This window comes from Primulina tabacum, chromosome 6 (assembly GCF_025594145.1).
Source record: "Primulina tabacum isolate GXHZ01 chromosome 6, ASM2559414v2, whole genome shotgun sequence".
Classification (NCBI taxonomy): domain Eukaryota; kingdom Viridiplantae; phylum Streptophyta; class Magnoliopsida; order Lamiales; family Gesneriaceae; genus Primulina; species Primulina tabacum.
In genome coordinates, this window is record NC_134555.1 from 32733484 (window position 1) to 32751683 (window position 18200).

General features: G+C 36.9%; 1 pseudogene; it reads left to right on the top strand.

Annotated features, from left to right (window-relative positions):
- The window catches only part of LOC142550173 (uncharacterized), a 110227-nt pseudogene that overhangs the window by 86957 nt on the left and 5070 nt on the right, over nucleotides 1-18200 (top strand).

The window sequence follows — 18200 nt, forward strand, 5'->3', positions numbered from 1 at the left end:
GGCGAAATGGTTGCCCATACACTGTTCACTATCATTAACAAGTTTGACAACCCATGTTTGTTTCAGCTTAGTCTCATTACCCTTATGTGTGTTAAAAGACTTCATAATGATGATTAAGTCATGGTGCCCCACACATGTGATCTAAGAGATGACACCTGTATCCGGGTGCCCGGGTAAATAACCGTGACTTGGACCAACGTCTCTTATTTATACTACCCGGTCTCTTACTACTCGAGCTCTTGCTCCCTTCGTCTTTCCTGGCTTTATAACTACCCCGAGTCCGGACCGAAGATGACCCACTCGGATATATTATCCAGGGGTATCACCACTCCCCTCTAAACTAATCGGGCTAGAGTCATACTCGCTGTCCCTAGTAATCTGAATGTGCTCTGGGCGGGAATTTCACATGACATAGGTATCATGTTTGCATGATGTAAGCCCTAGCATTCGAAAGGTCGGATTTCGCTTCGAATTCAACGCCTGTCTTTTCACGTGTCCCGCAGAATTTTCGAGGTGCATCTTGTTTGTTTATTTGTTTAGGGATCAACGATCCAGATTGAATACCTTTTGTTTTTATAAAGCGATCAATTCTATCTTTTTTTTCACTTTGGTATCCTAACGCTCTTATACATAAATCTCTTCCTATTCAGTCGTTCTCAGCTCCCCATTCCAGCGATTTTTGCGTTCTCCATTCAATCTTTTCTCTCGTTTAATCGTAAGTCTTCTTCCTTTCCTGCTAAAATATGTTTAATTATACTTCTTCTATCTCTGGAGCAAATGACGCGACTCATCTGATTTTGAGACTGCGACGGTTCGTTCAGATTCTTCCACCTCTTCTAAAAGACCAGTCCTCCCTTTTCTTCCCAAAAAATCCAAAAAACAGAAAATGAACCCCTAGACTCCTGGGATTTCTCGAGCCCTTAAAAAGGTAAAGGCAAGGCCCATGCTCCTGGCTCCCTGCAACCTGAAATCCAGATGCCCTCTAGTTCTCTACCTTAGGGAGTACCCTTCGCCTTGGGAATGACGAGGACCTACGGGTCCTCGGGGCCATCCCTTCCTCTTACCCTATTCTGATCCCATGTCCTTTGAACAAAGCAGACCAACCCACGAAGGGTTTCTATACATTTTTTCGGGACCAAGTCCGTAGTGGCCTCCGATTTCCTATTCCCTCTTTTTACATTGAGGTGACCCGTTTCTTTGGGGTTCACATTAACAAGTTTCACCCTAATTCTCTTAGGATCATAAACTCAGTTTATGTTCTGTTTAAATAGCACAACATGTTAATCAATCCCATCATCCTTTACTATTTCTTTGCGTGCCGGTTTGGTGACAACTCATTTTCCCTGTCAAGGGTCTGCTTTTGCCTGCTGAAGAGGCTCATCTCAAGCCTAATTCGTCCCTTGTACCTCCATTTTTTTAACTGCAGCCTCCATCCTATTTTCTCGTCCTTTTCCTTGTCTCTTTAGGGTCTTCAGATGCTGATATCGGCTTATAAAGAAGTTGTTAGAGTAGGTGCCCGGCAAACCAACTTGTGGCTTGGGCTTTATTGACTCTAATGTAAAACAATCTTTATTTTAATAATATTTTACGATTTTATTCGATTATGGCATTATACTTTATCTATATACTAATGCAAGCTGCATAGATAAAGTCCTTGAATATACAATAGGTACCATGAGGTCTGCGTCGCAACGTAAGATCATGAAACTCATTAGGAAGTGTACCGAATATTCTAAACAGGTTCCTAGTCGAATCAGCCGCCTAAAACAAGGATAAATGTCGCTCGAGCTTGAGACTAGCATCTGTGGTGTCAACGCCATGTTTTATTGGCAAGAACATGGAGATGTCCATTCACACAGATGGGTGATCATATGATGATGCACTGAACAACCCTCCCTCGGACTATCCAAGTGGTTCCTACTTATCGAGTGAAATAGTCCGCAGTTATGGTTGTACACCATTAGTCTTTTGACCCGGGACAATGTAGAGGCTATACGTACTAGCCATGCACTTTGATCCGTTTACCGACTCCATCGAGGATCATCAGGTGGCGAGGTTGGGTGTAGTTTCGAAATACGTAGGAGAAAATGTATTGTAGTCGAGGATTCACCGTTCGCCTACGGGTGAAGATATCCTATGTGATCTGATGAGTTAATAATGCAAGGAGTCTCTGGCCAGAGCAAGAAATGTGATTTAGGGAAATGTGTTTTCCTAGTTTCACATACCATGCCACTATTAGTACTCAAAGATAAATCACATCGTTATCGAATTAATATGGAACTCTCGATATACCAATGGTTGCAGATTTGATCGAGATATATATGTTGAAGGGACCGTACTATATGCTAAACATGACTAAAGGTTCTTTTAGGCACTATCAGTTATACCTAGGGGATCATGGGGCGATGCTACTAGACGCTCTTACCATGATCCGATGGGTGCAATCAGAAATGAGTTCTGACATTCTTGATCAAAGAGTTGATGAAAAGAATGGGGCTAACTAGGTTAAGCTTGAATAAGAATAAATGTTATTCTAAATCACATGGAGATGTGAACCCACGGCTAGCTGTATCCCTTAACCATTGATGGTCACACAAGTATCGGATTCTGTGTTCCCGTCGAGATAGTCAAATTTCAAGGAGTTGGAATTTGGCGACTATAGTTTGATGGAGATCAAACAAGAAGCTTATAAAGGAAAATTTATGAGCTGATTCCATAGGATTGAAGAAATGAAAGTTGGCATGATTGCTAAAGAAGGAAGGAGAGTGGAACTGCCTGTTTTGTGAAGGAGTTCAATAAACTGACAGATACCCAATATGGTAAATGAAAATTTTGATCTTCGAAATTTTCAATTTTCATTATGTGAACAAGATTTGTATCATTGGTACATCGGCGCTTTCGGATCGTCTATCAGTGTTATAATGAGTACGGAATCATTTTTTTTTTTTTTTTGTGAATTTAGAATTTACTAATTAAATGATTGTGCCAGTAGTGATGACTACTAACATGCACAAATTCTCGTATATTTCTAAAGGAGTCTAGAATTAAATTAATCAAGGAGTTAGTTATTAAATTAAATAATGGTTATTTAATTTAATATATATATACATGTATATATTTTATATGGTGATATAAAATATGTGTATATAATATTATTATGTAATGTATTATTAAAAGTTAATAAATATATTATATATTAATTATATGAGAGTTTAAATATAATGAAATTATTAGAGTCCTTGTGGAAGAGGAACTCCTAATTAGATTAGGAGTCTCACTCTATAAATACATCATTAGGGTTCATTAATTGAGAATGAAATTTTTCACACAAAACAAAAGAAAAACTCCTTCCTTTCTCCCTTGAAACCCACGGCCATCCCTTTAGATTGTTGGAGTAGTTTGATCACAAAAGGCAAATATGATTTGCTTAATCATTGATTAAAAAAATCTATAAGTATTAGCTTAATCATTGATTAAGATTAAACAATTACAAAATTCATGATTTACAATCATGAAGTCTCGGCCAACATATGATTTTGGAGAAAAATAATTTCGGCCATCAAGAGTCTTCCATCGCCGCGCCGCTTCGTCTCCGGATTTTGGAAATTCGGAGGCTACAGTCTTAACGCACAAAATCGCTTGTGATTTCTAGTGCAATCCAAGCGAGGAACAAAGTCTTCGACCGTTGACCTAATTAGACGATCAAAGGAGAAGAGCAATTCGTAGAAAATTACAAGAAGGGCTATATCCGCCTCAAAACAGAATAGTTTGGAGTCCAGCGTTTAGAACGCAAAGGTATAATTCTAAACGCCATATGAATATTTATAAACACACGACGCCCAAGAACAAAATTAATTTAAACTTCCGCTGCGTCTTGGGTGCGAGAAAACGATGTCCTTACAGTGGTATCAGAGCCGGTAATTCTCAATCGTGTGTTTTAATTAAATTGTGTTGAGTTTATTATTTCTAACCACGTAAGAATTTTTATGAAAAACACCCCTAAAATAGTTTTTTCTGAAAAATCTGTTTTTGAAAAACAAATAAATTTTCTTTCTGGGTCTGCCTGGAACTGTTCCGGGCAGACGCGCGCGGGGGCTGCGCGCAGCGTCTGCGCGGCGCTACGCGCAGCGCGCGCATGGCTGCACAACTGATAGGCTCATAATAATTTACATTTTTTTGTCATATCTCTCAGTGTTACCACTTTCAACGTGCTTAATTGACACATTTTTATGTGATTTTATTGTAGGATGAACTTTTCTGTTCATCCGATAAATTTGGGCTAAAAATGGTGATTTTATATCCCAATTAAAGTTGCCGATTTGATCTTAATGAAAGACGTGAAGCAGAAAAATTCAGAAGTGGTTTTTGGACAAGGCGTGATCACGCCTTGTGACTACTCTTCAGCTGGCGAGTGAGAATCAAAGAATTTTTTATATCAAGAAAGAAATAAAAGATAGAGTTTTTTCCATAAAAAAAACTCTATATTCTTAGTAGATATTCCATAGTTTTTTTTAGGGATTAGGTTTTTATATTTAGATTAATGGGCTTTTATATAAAAGTTGACAACAAAAATAAAAAGAAAAAGCATACACAAGTCACAAAAAGAGAGGCAGCACAATAAGGATTTTTCTCTCCAACCAATCTCCAATAACACGTGAAAGAAGAAAAAAAAGGGGGCTAAAGGATTTTCTCTCCGATTCTCTCCACGGTTCTAGTACTTTTCTTTTGTTTATTTATTTTCATTGAGGTTGTAAACCAAGCCATGCTTGACTAATTTTCTAGTCTGGTTTAAGGGTTGATTTTACTGTTTAATTTATCATTGTGAGGTTTTGTTCTTGAATTTAATATTCTTGTTATTCCAAGTATTTGTCAATTTAGATTTAATTATATGAATATTGTATATCGATTAATCTGACAATTTAATTCGATGTATGATTTTCTACTGCTAACCATAAATTCAGTGATATGTAATTGTCATGAATGATTGGTACACGAGTAGCATAGATTAGATGTGTTGTGCTATCATAATATACTTAATCTAAATTAATCAACGAAATTCGATCTATCAATTGCAGCTATCTCGGTTGTTAGATTTTAGGATTAACTGTTTTCACAAAACGGAAATGCTATTTTTAATTAATATGGAACGCTATCGTGCCCAGTTAATTATTAATAAGTTTTGACTAGATGCTGGGTTCGGTCAATTATTTTAGGAAAGCACAAGAATTTTAGCGGCTATCCCTATAATTCTAAGGTTAATTGTTTGGAACAACTTGAATAAATTATTTGTTTGCCGATGAACAGTGATATAATTAAATAGTAGAACTCCCTTGAATCAGATTTTTCTCGTATTAAATTCTCCATTTTATTCTAGTTGATTAATTATCATTTAAATTTATTGTTTTATTTTCTTGAATAATTTATTTTAGTATTTTATTAAATTCATACCCAAAAATTCCCACTTTATTTACATTTTGCTCGAAAGAAATAAATCTCCCGTTCCCTGTGGATTCGACCCTGCTCACCATTACACTAATTTTAATTGGAGAGTATGAATTTAAGTTTGGTGGCACAACGACAGCACACCAAATTTTGGCGCCGTTGCCGGGGAACGGTGCAAGGTTGGTTTTTTTTCGAGTTTTGTTATTATTATATTTTTATGTCTCATTCTTCTTGTACAGGTGATCCATCAAGAAAAGAAGAATTTGAGAATTTTTTGTTGTGAAATACTTCGAGATTTTTCATCGACAAGTATTCACAAGTTTTGCCCAACAAACCGAAGAGCCATTCTACGCAGCATGGGAGAGATTCAATAATTTAGCAACAACATTCAGGAATCATGATTTTTCTAATTATGTTCTTATTCGAATTTTCCTTAAAGGTTTGGATGCAGTTACACGAAGATGGGTATTTAATGGAGCACTGACAACTGGTAGTCCATTACTTAGTCGACATGAAGACGGTGTGATATATTTGCTAAATGATATGGCCGACTTTGACTACCATCAGTATTGGAATCGTTCGCTGCAGAGTTGGAGCCACCAATACTCTCCAGAAATTTGCCACTCTTATTTTACAGACCAACTTTTCGAGCATAAAAAAGATGAGAGATATAGTCTTGAATTAATCATAAATCGACTGAATGATATGGTAAACAAGTGTGTGGTATTGAATGAGGAAACTGTTGAGCCTCAATCTAAAGAAGTTTGGAAGAAATATCAAACGAAGATGAGGCATCAATGAAGTTGAGAGATGAACAAGCTCCTGAGACTATCAATTTGAGCTCGTCGATAATATCATCATATATACATCTAGGAGATCCTTGTATTTCTCCATTGCCGATTTCAAAAGATTTTGTTTTTCAAGAGCCAACGATGATACTCTCATTTCATGCCTATTATTTAAAGTCACGTTTTGTTGAGGAGACGAGCTTACATTGCATACATCAAGCCAAACTTGAGGGCACATGGAACCAAGACCCATATATGGTGTTATATGACACGTACTTTGGGCGTCAGCCGCTCTTCGAATGAGTGCTTTTGAGGGTCAAGTTGACGACTAAAAATCAAGCGCTTTTGAGAGGCAACCCAAATTTTTTGTTCTTATTATTTTTAATTTCTTTTATTTTTTTTTCAAAGAGTACAATTTTTGTTATCTTTGTGCAGAAGATGTCTTCAAACAAGGCGTGAGCACGCCTTATAGAATACCACTTCTGCGCAAAAAAAAAAAAAAAAAAAACTTCCCTAGATGCAGTAGATGTTTTCTAACAAGGCGTGATCACGCCTTGTAAGAAAACATCTTCTGATTTTGAAATTTTTTGGCCCTACATACAGAAGATGTCTCTTAACAAGGCGTGATCACGCCTTGTAAGAAAACATCTTCTGATGTTGTCTCAATGGCAAATAAAAAATAATAATTTTTTTTAAAAAAACAAAAAAACAGAATTTACGTTTGTTTTTATCTAACCCTATTTGTTATCACCCCTTTCAAATCTTCTCTCTGCAGCTTCCATCATCGATCCACCATTTCCCCCACCACAGCAATAGAAAGCTTTGTTATATGATGCCCAACAATTTTCAGGGGAGTTCTCTAACTTCCCTTGCATTTTTACTGATTGTATTGTGCATCTACTTTTTTGTGTCATTGAGGACATTGCCACATATAGGTGTGGGAGGGGTATATAGCCTTATTTCTCGTTTCAATTTCTATTTTTCTCATTTTTTTGCATGTTTAATTAAAACAAAAAATAAAAAACAAAAAACATAAAATCAAAAAACATGGTAGAGTGAATTTGTTTGATCCTTAAAGCATTTAGTGTTTACTCGTTATCTCTCTCATTTGAATCTTGAATGCCTCTGATGCGAGTCTATGAGAAAAAAAACTGATGTTTTCTTTGTGTGCAACTGATTTTGCATTCTTACTGCTATATTTATGGGTAGTTGCTCTTGATGATGTGTTGAAATGAGAAGTGTATGAGGTCTAACACACATACAATTTTTTTTTTGAGCTTTGAGCCTATGAGCAACCATCATATCATGCTCCAATTTTTTTTATTGATTGTGTGTTAGTCATACATTGTTGATTTTTCTAGAACTTGCATTGTTATACATGTCTTTGTTGATACCTTGTGATGGATTAGGTGCATAAACAAAGTAAAGGGCATTAGGTTCAAACCGTTTTTTTTTCGCATCATCTGTGCCGTTCTTTTTGAGCCTATCCTGATTCATTTACCCCTAGTGAGCCAAGTTCGAGCCTGAGCCTATTTGTTGGAAAATAACCACGTTACAAGCCATGATAAATCTTTTTTGTTGGTTATTCCTCTATTTGAACCTTGAATCGGAGAATCATACAAATTTTTCGCATTTAGCATCGCTTTGAGTTAAGAAAGTGCAAATTGTTGAGATCGAGTGATTAATGCTTGAAATCGTTGTCTCAAAAAAACTCCTTATGAAAAAAATTGAAAAAAAAGAAAAGAGAAAAAATAAATATTTATAATGAAAAAAAAATATGAGAAAAAAAAGGAGTGAGAAGGAAAATAAGAGCAATGAAAAAGAAAAAAATGCTCTTGGATGTTATAATGATATTGAAGATGTTATTGTTAGCTGTACGCAATTGTTTCTGTGGAAAGTGTGTATTTGTACTTCAGTTCCATAAACCATTGTACTTCTTTCCTACCTGACCTCTAGCCACGGCACAACCCATTTACAGCCCTTGTTTGTGCATTTTAATTCATTCATTTGGTGGAGGATGTGATATATTTGCAAGCTTACGGTAAAAATTTTCAGTGTTTTGACATGAGAGCTCCTTGATACATACCCAGACACTTACGAGTGAAATGAGCAAATCCTATGAGGAGTGTTTGGACCCTATGCATTTTTTTATTTCAACACATTCGGATGGAAGCAATTGTTCATCATGTTGGTATTTAGGTGCTTAAAAATTAAATTGCTTTGTTGCATGGAAAAAATATTTTACGGACAAGTAAACGAAGCAAAAAGAGGATAATGAGTTGAAATAATGAATTGAGCTCTTTTATGCTTGAGGACAAGCATTGTTTAGGTGTGGGAGATTTGATAGGCTCATAATATTATACATTTTTGTTGTCATATCTCTCAGTGTTACCACTTTCAACATGCTTAATTGACACATTTTTGTGTGATTTTATTGTAGGATGATGTTTTCTGTTCATGCGATAAATTTCTAAAAATGGTGATTTTATATCACAATTAAAATTGCCGATTTGATCTTAATGGAAGACGTGAAGCAGAAAAATTCAGAAGTAGTTTTTGGACAAGGCGTGGTCATGCCTTGTGACTACTCTTCAGCTGCCTAGTGAGAATCAAAGAATTTTTTATATCAAAAAAGAAATAAAAGATAGAGTTTTTTCCATAAAAAAAACTCTATATTCTTAGTAGATATTCCATAGTATCTTTTAGGGATTAGGTTTTTATATTTAGATTAATGGGCTTTTATCTAAAAATTGACAACAAAAATAAAAAGAAAAAGCCTACACAAGTCACAAAAAGAGAGGCGTCACAATAAGGATTTTTCTCTCCAACCAATCTCCAACAACACGTGAAAGAAGAAAAAAAAAGGGCTAAAGGATTTTTTCTCCGATTCTCTCCACGGCTCTAGTACTTTTCTTTTCTTTATTTATTTTCATTGAGGTTGTAAACCAAGCCATGCTTGGCTAATTTTTTAGTCTGGTTTAAGGGTTGATTTTACTGTTTAATTTATCATTGTGAGGTTTTGTTCTCGGATTTAATATTCTTGTTATTCCAAGTATTTGTCGATTTATGATTTAATTACATGAATATTGTATATCGATTAATCTAACAATTTAATCCGATGTATGATTTTCTACTGCTAACCATAAATTCAGTGATCTGTAATTGTCATGAATGATTGGTACACGAGTAGCATAGATTAGATGTATTGTGCTATCATAATATATTTAATCTAAATAAATCAACGAAACTCGATCTATCAATTGCAGCTATCTCGGTTGTTAGATTTTAGGATTAACTGTTTTCATAAAAAGGAAACGCTATTTTTAATTAATATGGAACGCTATCGTGCCCAGTTAATTATTAATAAGTTTTGACTAGATGCTGGTTTCGGTCAATTATTTTAGGAAAACACAAGAATTTTAGCGGCTATCCTTATAATTCTAAGGTTAATTGCTTGGAACAACTTGAATAAATTATTTGTTTGCCGATGAACAGTGATATAATTAAATAGTAGAACTCCCTTGAATCAGATTTTTCTCGTATTAAATTCTCCATTTTATTCTAATTGATTAATTATCATTTAAATTTATTGTTTTATTTTCTTGGATAATTTATTTTAGTATTTTATTAAATTAATATCCAAAAATTTCCCCTTTATTTACATTTTGCTCGAAAGAAATAAATCTCCTGTTCCCTATGGATTCGACCTTGCTCACTATTACACTAATTTTATTTGGAGAGTAGGAATTTAAGTTTGGTGGCACGACGACAGCACACCAACAACGGCGTCCGCGCGGTGCGCGCGCATGGCCTGCTCGCGGCGGCCGCCCTGCCTGCGTGCCTGTGCGCGCGGCCAGCGCACAGCGCGCCCGCCAGCGCTCGATCGGATCTGGCAGCGGGCGGGCGGCACGGGCAGGTTCCTGGGAACTTCTCGGGCACCGCGCTGGGTCGTGGGCTTGAATTGTCCCGGCCCAGGGGCGATTTTCTGATTTTTTAAAATTTTGGATTAAATTGATATTTTGTGAAAATACGAACGATTTTATCCCTACAACAATTTTTATAAAATCAATTTCTTACAAAATAAATAATTGTAATATGATTTTAATTATTTATGGTAAAAAAATGTTTTACAAGAAATTTAATTATTTGAAATTAAATAAAAGTATTTATTTAATTTTATAATTATGGCGGTTAGTGATAATTTACGAGATACACGATTTATTGATAATATGTGATATTATCGGATTTATATAATATGTGATATTATATGTTAAAAGGATGATCGAGGGCCATGATCAATGTGCTATGTGTATGTTAGGATATTTCACGTGTTGTAATTTTTTGATTATTTGATAATTAAAAGTGGACCTGGTTTATGGTTCGTTCCCACATCCTAAATTTGTATCCCAATGTGCCATGGATATTTAATGTAAATATTAGAATTATTGGGAGATCAAGATTTGATGACGGTGGGCCCGATCCTTGTAAAGAGTTTTGAAGATCGAAAACATGTAAAATATTGGAATCTTATGTAATATTGCATTTGCATCCCTGCATTTACCTAGGTTATGGACATGGGTCCGTATGTGGCTCGTACGGATCAATTAGCTCTCGGTTATCGATCATCCTTTATTATTTATGATGTATGTTATATATTAAAAATAATCAGTATGTGCTTATTATTAATATAATAACAAGAGTTGCATGAATCCGGCAATCATACAAACAACCATGACACGAGTTTAAATTAATGATGAGACAAATTTTTAAAATTAAAATCCCTCATTTTGGATGAGATCCAAATTTAAATCAAGCCCATTAAAAAGATAATTAAAAGAAAGTTTAATAATTCCTTGCCTTCCATCAACGGTGGTTGCATGATGAACGCTACCTGCGATCAGTGTCTGCCTCATATTATTGGGGAGGCCTGGACGCTGGAAAGCTGTGACTTCCACTGACATATTTGATGTGAACTACGTGGAACTTCCATGACTTTGGCTCATATTATTGGGGGATCTCATGGCGACCATCCATTAAGGTTCAACATTGATGGGATGGGCTCGACACGTGAAGAGAAAGGGGATCATATTATTGGACCCTCCTCAAACGTGAGGCAAAATTACGTAAGAGTTGCAAGGAGTTGCAATTGGGCTCTACCTTTTGGAAGTTATGATTGACTGATATTATTCGGGATCATAATTTCGCAATTGGGCCTTGCGTACTCACTAAGGAAATTGGATTTCCCGTTTGTCATCAGAGGGTGGTGAAAATGTCAAAATAATGGGAGGTAGTTCGTAAAAACAAAAGTCCATATTTTACGTCTTACAAAATATTTTAAAATAGTCGACAACGTTTATTCTGTTTCCATATCAGTATATTTATGATTTCGTCACGTAATTCAAATATGTTATTAAAACAAGCTAACCAAACATTAATTTTCAAGATTGGCTGGGGAAATTGTTCTAAATTCGGAGAGAATAGCATACAAACTAATGTCAGTCTTGCTGAACTTACAAAGCATGCAAGATTGTAGGACCATAGTATGCAAGCTAAAGTGTAATATGCTCGTGTCTATGTCAAATGAACTGTAGAGACAGTTTGAGAAAATTTTGAATGTTGTTGACATTCAAATACACATGCAAGAGTTGCATAGTGCATGAAGCTCGCATAATGATGCACACCACTTTCAAGGAACACATGATTACACGCATGGAAGATGGGGCTCTTGCCAATGAGCATGGTGTAAGTATGATTGGGTCTATTGAGAAGGTGGTGTGCCTGAAATTTGACAAAGCCCGATAAGTCAGAACATATTTGCTTCACTGCAATAAGTCTGGACATAAGAAATTATCTGGGTCAGAAATATTTTGGCAATGATAAGTGAATGTCCAAGTAAACACAATTTCAACAACAACCAAAAGAAAACAAGATAGTCTAAATCAAGCATATTTGTGGCACGTTAGGCTAGGACATATTTCCCAAAGAAGAATGCACAAGCTAGTGGAAGAGGGCATATTTGACTCGTCAGACATAAACTCTCTAGAGGCATGTGAGTCCTGTCTGAAAGGAAAAATGAACAAGGCCCCTTTTCTAGGGAAAATGGAACGTGCACATGATCTGTTGGATTTGATCAAAATAGATGTGTGTGGCCCGCTAAGTGTTAGCACGAGATTTGGGCATTCCTACTTCATTACCTTTACCGATGACCATTCGACATTTGGGTATGTGTATTTGATTAAATACAAGTATGAAGCCTTTGAAAAATTAAAAGAATTCAGAGTAGAAGTAGAGAAACAATTAGTAAAGAGTATTAAAACACTACGATCTGATCGAGGTGGAGAATACTTGAGTACTGATTTTCAAGACTACCTTAAAGAGAATGTGATTCTCTCACAGTAGACTCCACCCGCCACACCCTAGTTGTATGGTGTGTTAGAACATTGTAATCGGACATTGATGAACATGGTCCGATCTATGATATGGGATTCACTGAGTTGCCGCCATCGCTTTGGGATATGCGCTTGAAACAGCGGCAAGGTTGTTGAATCAAGTCCATACAAAGGCAGTGAATAAAACTCCATATGAGATATGGATGGGAAAATCGCCCAAATATTCTTATCTAAGAATATGAGGATGCCTTGCTTATGTAAAGCAGGCAGTGGGAGACAAATTGGATAGTAAAGACAATTTGTGATACTTTGTGGGATATCCAAATAACTCTATTGGATACTACTTCTATTTATCCGAGTGAAACAAAGGGGTTTGTTTCAAGGAATGCCACATTCTTAGAGAAGGAATTTCTATTAGATAGAAAAGGTAGGATGATAGAACTCGATGAGATTCGAGAACCTCCCACTACACAAGTAGTAGAGTCCACACCCCAACAGCCAATCAAAGAAACACAAGTTCCTAGGAGATCCGAATGGATCCCAAGACCGCCTAATAGGTTGAGCCTACTTCTTGAAAAGGGCCAAGATGAGCCCATTTCTGGATGTGATCCAAGAAATTTCAAGGAAGCATTGTCTGATGCCGATTCATCTAAATAGCTTGAAGTCATGCAGTCCGATATGGACTCCATATATTCGAACCAAGTATGGTCCTTAGTAGATCCACTTAAGGGAATTGTTCCCATATGATGCAAATGGATTTACAAAAAAAAACTTGGAGCAGATGGGAAGATGGTGACCTTCAAAGCTAGACCGATAGCAAAAGGATATACTCAAAGGCAAGGTGTTGACTATAGGGAAACCTTTTCTCCAGTCGCAATGTTCAAGTCCATTAGGATACTGCTAGCCATAGCAGCATAGTATGACTATGAAATATAGCAGATGGATGTAAAGACAGCGTTCCTTAATGGGGATATTAAGGAAGAGATTTACATGTCTCAACCTGAAGGATTCCCATCAGTAGAAAGTGAGCATAATGTATGCAAACTTCAGAGATCCATTTATGGACTCAAACAGGCATCAAGGAGCTGGAACCTCAGATTTGACAACACTATCAAAGAGTTTGATTTTGCCGAAAATCCTGAGGTACCTAGTGTATACAAGAAGGTTAGTGGGAGTGCAGTGACATTCCTAGTACTTTATGTTGATGACATACTACTCATTGGGAATGATGTAGGGATGTTGAAATCAACTAAAGTATGGTTAGCTGGTAAGTTCTCCATGAAGGATATGGGTGCAGCATCAAATGTATTAGGAATACATATCTATAGGGATAGATCAAAGAGGATGCTAGGGCTCACCCAATCCACATATATCGATACTATACTGAGGAGATTCTCTATGGAGGAGTCCAAGAGAGGATATCTCCCAATGTCTCATGGTATGAATCTATCCAAGTCTATGTGCCCTAAGACTGAAAATGAGATAGAAACCATAAGCCGCATTCCATATGCGTCTGCCATAGGCAGTATTATGTATGGTATGATATATAATCGATATGATGTGGCATATGCATTGAGTGTTGCCTGCCGATATCAGTCGAATCTCGGTCCACTACATTGGAAAGCAGTGAAGGACATTCTTAAGTACTTGAGAAGAACTAAGAATTCGTTCTTGGTATACGGGAGTGGAGAATTAAAATTGGAAGGCTACAATGATTCTATTTTCCAATCAGATGTGGATGATTCGAAATCGACCTCTGTATTTGTATTCAAGCTCAATGGTGTTGTTGTCTCTTGGAAGAGTTCCAATCAAGACACCACAGCGGATTCAACCACTGAGGCCGAATACATAGCTGCATCGGCTGCAGCAAAGGAGGGTATTTGGATGAGGAATTTTGTCCAAGAGTTGGGTGTCATTCCTCAAACAGTTGATCCAGTCCCGGTTTACTGTGACAACACTGGTGCCGTTGCGCAAGCGAAGGAACCGAGGTCTCATCAGCGATCTAAACATATACTGAGGAAGTTCCACATAATCTGGGAGATTGTAGGAAGAGGAGACATTTCGGTAGAGAGAGTCGCCTCTGCAGATAACGTTGCTGATCCACTGACGAAGCCCTTGCCAGGACCATTGTTTGAGAAGCATCGCGAAGCAATGGGTCTAATATCTATGGGTAGTTGGCTATAGGGCAAGTGGGAGATTGTTAGAGTAGGTGCCCGGCAAACCAACTTGTGGCTCAGAATTTACTGACTCTAATATAAAACAATCTTTATTTTAATAATATTTTACGATTTTATTCGATTATGACATTATACTTTATCTGTATACCCATGCAAGCTGCATAGATAAAGTCCTTGAATATACAATAGGTACCATGAGGTCTGCGTCGCAATGTAAGATCATAAAACTCATTAGGAAGTGTACTGTATATTCTAAACAGGTTCCTAGTCGAATCAGCCGTTTGAAACAAGGATAAAGGTCGTTCGAACTTGAGACTAGCATCTGTGGTGTAAACGCCATGTTTCATTGGCAAGGGCATGGAGATGTCCATTCACACAAATGGGTGATCATATGATGATGCACTGAACAACGCTCCCTTGGACTATCCAAGTGGTTCCCACTTATTGAGTGGAATAGTCCGCTGTTATGGTTGTACACCATTAGTCCTTTGACCCGGGACAATGTAGAGGCTATACGTACTAGCATGCACTTTGATCCGTTTACCTACTCTATAGAGGGTCATCAGGTGGCGAGGTTGGGTGTAGTTTCGAAATACGTAGGAGAAAATGCATTGTAGTCGAGGATTCACCGTTCGCCTATGGGTGAAGATATCCCATGTGATCTGATGAGTTCATAGTGCAAGGAGTCTCTGGCCAGAACAAGAAATGTGCTTTAGGGAAATATGTTTTCCTAGTTGCACATACCATGCCACTATTAGTACTCAAAGATAAATCACATCGTTATCGAATTCATATGCAACTCTCGATATACCAATGGTTGCAGATTCGATAGGGATAAATGTGTTGAAGGGACCGTACTATACGCTAACCATGACTAAAGGTTCTTTTAGGCACTATCAGTGATACCTAGGGGATCATGGGGCGATGCTACTAGACGCTCTTACCATGATCCGATGGGTGCAATCAGAAATGAGTTCTAACATTCTTGATCAAAGAGTTGATGAAAAGATTGAGGCTAACTAATGTAAGCCCGAATAAGAATAAATGTTATACTGAATCACATGGAGATGTGAACTTACGACTAGTTGTATCCTTGAACCATTGAGGGTCACACAAGAATCGGATTCTGTGTTCCCGTCGAGATAGTCAAATTTCAAGGTGTTGGAATTTGGCGACTATAGTTTGATGGAGATCAAACAAGAAGCTTATAAAGGAGTTTATGAGCTGATTCCATATTATGGAAGAAATGGAAGTTGGCGTGATTGCTAAATAAGAAAAGAGAGTGGAACTGCCTGTTTTGTGAAAAAGTTCACTAAAACTGGCAGCTGCCCAATATGGTAAATGCAAATTTTGATCTTCGAAATTTTCAATTTTCATTATATGAACAAGATTTTTATCATTGGTACATCGGCGCTTTCGGATAGTTGATAAGCACGAATTATATAGCGTTTTAGGAACTTTATTTTGTCGTATTCGTTCTTATATTGCATTTTTATTCCGAGTTTTGCGCTTAATTCGTTTTGTTATTGCTATTTGCAGCTTTGACTAAAAGATGATAAAAGCCAGCGCAAAGGGAAGAAAGTCAAGCTTCACAAAGCCATGTCAGAAATACCCGAAAAATAGGAAAATAGCACAAAGACCCTCTCCAGACCCTTACACGGACCCCGTGTGAGGGTCCGTGTCTTAGAAGCCCTAAGAAGACAAATACAGTGCCTACACGGACCCCTTGCCGGACCTATACCCGAGGTCCGTGTCATCTATCCTTCGAGAATGAGAAATCCAGTGTCTGCACGGAGCTCGAGACGGACCTCTACACGGGGTCCGTGTCCAGTGTTTTCCGGAATGAATTTTGGACAGAGTCTACACGGACCCCTTCCCTGATGCATGGGGTCCGTGCCCTTGAGATCAGACTCAGATTTGGCGAAGATTTTTTAGAGATTTTGGAGAGATATAAAAATAGAAAACCTAGACCATGCAGAGGACTTTTGGCAACGTTTTTGATAGTGAGAAAATTGTAGAGAAGACGGCGACGACTTGGGAGAAAAAGAGAGAAAATCGCGCTTCACACGCAAGATTCGCGCACTATCGCTGAGATTTTTTCCTCTCTTGTTTTCTTATTCTTAATCATGAATTTGAATATTAGATTTTCTTCTAGTTTTGAATTTATGGAGTAGTTTTTCTTGTGATCAGGACCACGACATGGACAAACTTTTGATCTTGTTCATTCGTTGGAATATTTGATTTATGAATTACTTTTATGTTATTGATTAATGTTTGCGTAATTTTTGTGCTTTTAATTTGGACAATTATTTGCATGTCTATTGTTTGATCTTGACTCGAAAGAGAATAAGATTGAATTTAGCTTCAAAAATATTAATCAACACACGGTTAAACCGGCTAGAAATAGTATTCGTTTTCAAGGTGCGATTTTAGGCGACAGCTGTGATTCCATCGTTGAATAATGCATTTTTGTTTAATTAAATTCAATTAAAAATAATTAAACTGTTAAATGAAAATATGATTATAAACACTAGAAATAGATTTATAGTTAAATTAGAGAATTTCATCGTGACATCAATAATCTGTGGTTAAATAATTCCGGTGCGTGACAATAATCAAAGTTTGGACCGTTGTGCATTCCCGGTCATTTTGTTGAATTTGAAAATTTCCCAAGTTTCATCTTGTTCTGCAAATTCGATTTTAGTTATTAATTTAGCATAATTTAATTTAATTTAACTAGTTTAAATTATCACCAAATCACTTGTTATTGTTTGCCTAGATTAAATCGAATAATTTAAATTTTAGTACTTAAATAATAGTCTATGTGGGATCGATACTTGGACTTGTCGTCCATTTACTATAACTTGACCTAGTCCGCTTGCTAGATTTATTCCCAACTGAAATAGCCGGTCAAGTTTTTGACGCCGTTGCCGGGGACTATTTGTTTAATATTAGGATAAATTATTTATTTGAGACTAGGCATTTATTCATAGTTCGTATTTTATTCTAAATTTTTTTTAGCATTTTAATTAATTTTGTCTCAATATTTTTTTACACGCTTTAGGGGCTAGCTTGAATTGTGCACTTGAACTTTGATTGCAGGAATCTAGCTCATGTTATATGAGCCGTGCTCAAGGCTTAGAAAATCTAGTGCCACTTGATCTAGAGATTGAAGGCACTCTCCACCGCATCTGTAGAGCTCGAAGGAACAACAACTCGGCTCTTGAATTCGAATCTGAAGAGGAATCTGAAATAGAATTTAAATCAAATTTAAAGACATGGCCAGAGAAGAGGATGAGTGTACTTTAATGGAGTTTCATAGACCAGCGTTTGGAGGTTATGGTTCTAGTATTGTCCGTCCTACAATTCAAGCCAATACATTCGAACTGAAGCCAGCCATCATC